This window comes from Triticum aestivum, chromosome 7B (assembly GCF_018294505.1).
Source record: "Triticum aestivum cultivar Chinese Spring chromosome 7B, IWGSC CS RefSeq v2.1, whole genome shotgun sequence".
Classification (NCBI taxonomy): domain Eukaryota; kingdom Viridiplantae; phylum Streptophyta; class Magnoliopsida; order Poales; family Poaceae; genus Triticum; species Triticum aestivum.
Window position 1 is genome coordinate 695,915,301 of NC_057813.1, and position 6,024 is coordinate 695,921,324.

At 45.8% G+C, this 6,024-nt stretch overlaps 1 pseudogene; it reads right to left on the reverse strand.

Moving 5' to 3' along the window:
- Nucleotides 1-1,631: 1,631 nt before the first annotated feature.
- On the reverse strand, nt 1,632-5,249 carry LOC123158499 (L-type lectin-domain containing receptor kinase S.4-like; annotated as a pseudogene).
- Between the last annotated feature and the right edge of the window lie 775 nt (nt 5,250-6,024).

Sequence of the window (6,024 nt, forward strand, 5' to 3'; positions counted from 1 at the left end):
ACAGATTTATGTCCCAACAATTTGTGTCAATTTTACTCTTGGTGCTATGCTTTCCTCCCTCAGGGGAGCGATATTTCACAATGGGCCTAGCAGCTGTGTGCTAGGCTATTTGGAATCGTAGAAACCAAGCTACTTTTGAATTTAAGAAAATGTCATCTCCTTTTGAGATTGTTTTCACTGCCTGTGTGCATTTATCTTACTGGGCAGGTCTCCTGAAAGGCGGAGGGAAAATGGAGCTGGAGCGTGGCGCAATGTTGCTGAAGGAGAATGCCAAGGAGATGATGAGACTCTGCGCGCCCGCGTTCGTTGGTGACACTATGGAGTGATTCTCCAGAGGCACCGAAGCTTTTTGCAGTTCGTTCACTAGAGCTGGGGGGATGAAGCTCCATCTGAAGATCTCAGTAGTTTTCATTTTAGTCAGCTTCTCTTATTATGTCGCCTCTGCGTAGGCTGTGATGGAACCTGGTCTTGTTGTTGTTAGCTGCGTGTTGATGGTGCTTCAGGGTTTTTGCCTCGTAGTGGGCGTTTCGATTGCCAGCGCTCACAGCGGGTTTCCCTGAAGTGCTTGAACATGCTTTTCCCCTTTCCCTTTGGTGTGGACTTGGATTTGGCTGTATTTCCCTTATATCTTTAATGGAAAGGGGATTAGCCCGCTTCAAAAAAAAACCATCACCTTAAGTTTCAGGTGGTGTTGAACCAAAGGAAGGAGATGGGTCATAGGTGGATCGTCCCATCCATGTAATTCCATCTCCTAACTATTCAATGGCTCAAACTTTGCTTAGCCTAGGGCCAGGGAGAAATCCCTGCTCGGCTTGCCGGTGCTGGCAGTGGCGAAGCTCGTGGGTGTCGCTTCCCCTTCTTGGAGGCGCTATCATGGCCTTCAGTTGCACCCCTCTTCAAGCTCAGGGGAAACTCTAGGTTGGGATCCCCCGGACCGGATGGCAATGGCGTCTCAGCGTTGTCTTTCTTTTTGAAGGCGCCATCTTGCTCGCTCGCAGTGTCCGTGAAGTAGGTTTTGGCGATGTTGGACTTATTGTTGGTTTGGTTTTGCTGCTCTTGGTTCGGTCTTGTTAGATTTAGCTATGCTGTATCCTCTATTTGGGCCGAGCATTCATTGTCTCTGTGCTCCGCGCATCATGTTCACGCCTGCATGCGTTCGTGTCATGTGTTGTATCCCCGTTGTATTCATTCTATTCCTTCTATCAATGAAATGATACGCAAGCTTTGCGTATTCGCGAAAGTATTCAATGGCACAAACTTGAGGTATTAAGATCATGGTATTCCAACATATGTGTTAGAGAATGATTTGATCGAACAAGCAACTATTCCACTGATTATACATGATTATATACAGGGGAACCGATGCCAACGCCATGAAGGGACACGCCCGATTGTGGGGCCGTGGACACTTTGAACGATTGCCAGAGGGAAACCGCACAGTAGTTTATAAGGGAGGATTGCCCCTAAATAATACTTCCTCTGCAAAGAAATATAAGAGCTTTTAGATCACACCGATGGAGTAGGAATTAGTTAAAATCCTAACAAATACAACTGATACAAGATAGGGGTACACTAACACAAACTCAATCGGATGCAAAACGGAGATGACACCGCGCTGGCGATTACTATGCCTAACACAGACCATATGTATCCTCTGGTGTCCCGCCTCCGATGCTATGCTTTGCTCTGCTCGGCCTCTCGCCGGAGCCGAGAGCACTGGGAACAGTGACGTAAACGGATGGCTCCAATTGATACGAGGCATGTCCTCCGGTAGGCCGCCTCTGCGACACAGCCGTCAGCCACTGCGACTGACGCTCGGACGTGCTCACCATACTCCCCTCGACATTAGTACTTGTCATCGATTTGCCCATGCTATCACCACCGTCCCAGGCCGCCCATTCAGGCGGGGGCCACATGAACCTTGGTTTCATGAGAGGCACCTCGGGCGGCGGCGCCGACTTGGCGATGACCTGCACCACCTCGGGCATAGTCGGGCGGTCCGCCGGGTTCGGGCTGCTGCACGCCAAGCCCAGGAGGAGCATGCGTTCGGCGTCACCGCCAGCGTGCAGGTTGTCCTCGTCCAGAGAAGAACTAGCGATCAGCGCTGCATCAACGCACTCCATTAGCCTACCCTTGCCGTGGAGACGCCACACTCTATCCCTGATTTGGATGTCGTCCTCATCCTCCGCCCATCGGATCAGCGCCCGCTGGCCCGTGACGACCTCGAGGATGAGCACCCCGAGAGCGTAGATGTCGGTCTGTCGCGTCGCCTTGCTGCCCGTTGTGACCGCCGCCTCTGGGGAAGAGATGCAGGTCCAAACTGCCATTGGTCATGAACTCGAACACAAGCAGTGGCTCTCCTTTATTGTAAGACCAACCTGAAACACATGCACATTTATGCATGTAGCATGAAAAATAGTCTTTGCGGCTTTGCATTACTGTACAAGTACTTAGATACATTGCAACCCAAAGATCACACACACACACACACACACACACACACACACACACACACACACACACACACACACACATGTGCGTGCGCACGCACATACACACTAGAGTGCCACACAATATAAATCCTAAAATTCCAAAAAATGAAGAAAAAAAGTTCAGGAATATCCATGGAAATCAGAAAATGTAATGATGTTCCATGCATTCTAAATAATCATATCTGTGTTTTCTCTCATTTCTTGCTTTAATTTCCAGAAAAATTATGGTATTATTTCTAAATTTTTATTTATGTTTTCATTAGTCAAATTCTGTATTTTGATCTAGCTTTTCTGGAATATTTTTTATTTTCATACTTCATAACTTTTAAAATATAAATTTTGGTAAATATTAAACTGACTTAAAATGAATTCTTCAACATTTAATGGAAGTTAAAAGTCAAATGTGTCTGCTTTTACAGTTTAGGGACCAAAAGTGAACTTGACCAACAGTTGAGGTTCAAAAGTAGATTATTCTTGATAAACAGGGCGATCGGTAAAATAGTGCAGCCAACAAATAAAGAATATGTCTAGCCATCATTTCCTGATTTTTCTTCATCTTAAAATCATAGTGAACCCGTGGATGAAACAATGTGACTTTTGAATGAAATGGACCCCTCAATCGTGTAGTGGCCGGGCACTTCAGAATTTTTTTGACCCTTTGGTAAATAACATCCAAATAATCATTATCAATAGCATTAGTTTGCCAATGACTTGGTGATCAGAATGATGTGGTCTTTCCAATCGACCCAAGAATACCGTAAGGTATGTTGAATTGTAAATATCAGCCAAATTCTTGAATATTTAATATTTACATGTTTTGTTGGATGTTTTCATCCAAAGGATATACGGTTTCATACAATTAAAATTATATTTTATATGCCCGCAAGAAAACAATTATATATTATATTTAGCAAATACACAATTTCCTAGAGAGCATGCGTATAAACTTCTCTAACTCAGATTATTGATGTATGTGATATATTTATTTAATTAACACAAAAGGATATCCTTAGATTCGTCACGAAAAATATTTTATAATGCACAATTTCATAATTTTGTACTACCACATAGGTACAAAGATAGTTGTTGAACAAACATATTAAGCACCATGTCATTGCAATATGTAGAAATGTTAAAGAAGATCAGCGATTTGGTTGGCAACCTGATGAGTAGAACACATTGGTGAAAGAGTTAAGGGAGTGCCACTGATACATAATTATTTCTACTGAGACTTCGTTATTTCTCAGTCTGATGCTATATCCTTTTGATCATGCAATGAGATTAGTACTTTTTTCTCTTTTTACTTCTTATATACTACTCCCTCCGTACCGTAATATAAGTCTTCCTAGAAATTTCAATATGAACTACATACGGACATATATAGACTTATATTTAGGAACAGAAGAAGTTTGTCATTTTATTTTGTATGTAGTCTATATTCGAATATCTAAAAAGACTTATATTTTGGAACGGAGGAAGTATGTTATTTGACTGAGACCTAGCCACACCCTTCTAAGTTGATGAATTATGATCAATGGGTTGCGGTGTCAAAAATAATGTACACATCTTCCAAAAATAGAGAATGTAACACATAATCATCATACATACTTACCGATGAGGGGGACGATGTTCTTGTGGCGCAGCCGGTTGATGATGCTGACCTCGGCGAGGAAGTCGTCCTAGCAGTGGTTTCGCACATCCCGCGTGAACCTCTTGACGGCTACCTCTATCCGCTCCTTCTTGGAAGCTGCTGCTGGGAGCGTGCACCTGTACACGGTTCCAAACCCACCTCCTCCGAGCTTCCCGGCTTCGTTGAAGTTGCCGGCGGCCTTCTTGATGTCCGCAAATTCCACCTTGGTGGGCACCCCGGGGAGGCGCTCCATGGATTTGGCGAGCTGGTTCAGGTCCTTGTGCCACCGCCGGTACCTCGAGTTGAAGTAGCATGCCAGGCCGACGGCCAGCAAGGCGGTGGCAGATACGGATCCGAGGACGGAGCACAGGATGGTCACCTTTACATTCCTTGATGAGTTCCTTGACAAGAAGCCTTGGCCGTTGTCAGCCTGGTCGTTGTCGATGTCGTAGAAAGGGAGGCCCTCGATCGTGGCGTTCCAGCGAACTCGGGAGCTGCGTACCTGCTCCGCCGTCGAGAGGAGGCCGAAAAGGACGGACGGGCCAAAGCTGGTAATGTTCAGGGGCACCTCAGCTATGTTGTTGTCAGGCTTGGGATTGGCTTCAACACCCGCGTAGACCGACAAGCTGCGCGTCGCACGGTTATAGTCGATCCACACGGCGTAGCTGTTTGGGACAGCCGCCGCTAGGGGATCGATATTGATATCGACAACTATTATGCGACCATAGTTCTCCGCCGTTGTGAAGTTAGACAGCATACCGATCCTGACAGAGACGGAGCTGCCGGAGACGGAGTCGCTCCCGAATGTAGGGTTGGAGAGGTCGAGCGCGCCAACATGTCCGGCCAACTCCATCACTGCGGTGGTGTCTGGCCAGAAAGGGAGGATGAGGAAGGTGAGGCCACCCCGGCTCTGGCTGCGTAGTGGCTGATAGACGATGGTGGTGCTGAACGACGCCTCGATCGTCGACCTCCAGCCCGTCGGGGCGAATATGCCACAGTCCAATCCCATGACCGATGGTGGACAACACTCGGGTGTCCTTCACGTCAGAGTCGGAGAGGTTGGGAGAGACGGAGGCATTCCCATGGTCGACCTGGAGTAGTTGGCGGTTGGCATGGTCATGGCTCATGGGTGTAATTGGTGTAGGAGAAGAACATGGTCGATAGGAGGAGGATGCCATAGAGACATGGTATGAGTATGACAAGATGCTTCAGCGGGATGGCCATCACTTGCTTCGCCCGGTCTAGCTAGCTAGCAAAGCTGCCACTGTCCGCCTCACAGTCTCACACACTCTCATGCATCTTACCAACTAAGATATATACACTACTAGTGGCCAGTGCGACTCTGAGAAGGCGGGTCCTGTTACCCCACACGCTTGAGTCTTCACAGAAGTTATTTCGTTAACGTTCAATTATGGCACTCTACAGGGGCGGACCCAGAAAAAAAGTTGAGAGGGGGCAAAAATATATGGCCATATTCATGAATTAACAAGGCGATTCTCCATATAAACTAAAACCTAGGCAAAATCACTTCATTCTCCATGAGATAACCACATTCATAGCAAATTGAAAAATATAACAATTTGAAATAAAATGACTTACATCAGTATTTCTATATCTTCTTCTGAAGCTGCCAAAGAGAACATTGACACATTGTTTAACAATCCAACCTACAACCTGGAAGAAAAAAAACCCGTTGTCAAATGGAGGGAGAATGAATACTTTGAAGAATGCCTTTATAAAATTGAAAAAGGGCTTTAGCACATTACCTTTCATTTCATCTCATGACGGTTTTCACCTCATGAAAACGTGTAACTATCACATTAGATTTATTTTTTTTGCAATTCTTTTTTGACAAAGCAAATACGACTATGGTTCATACCAGTTAGCACTAAAATGTCGATT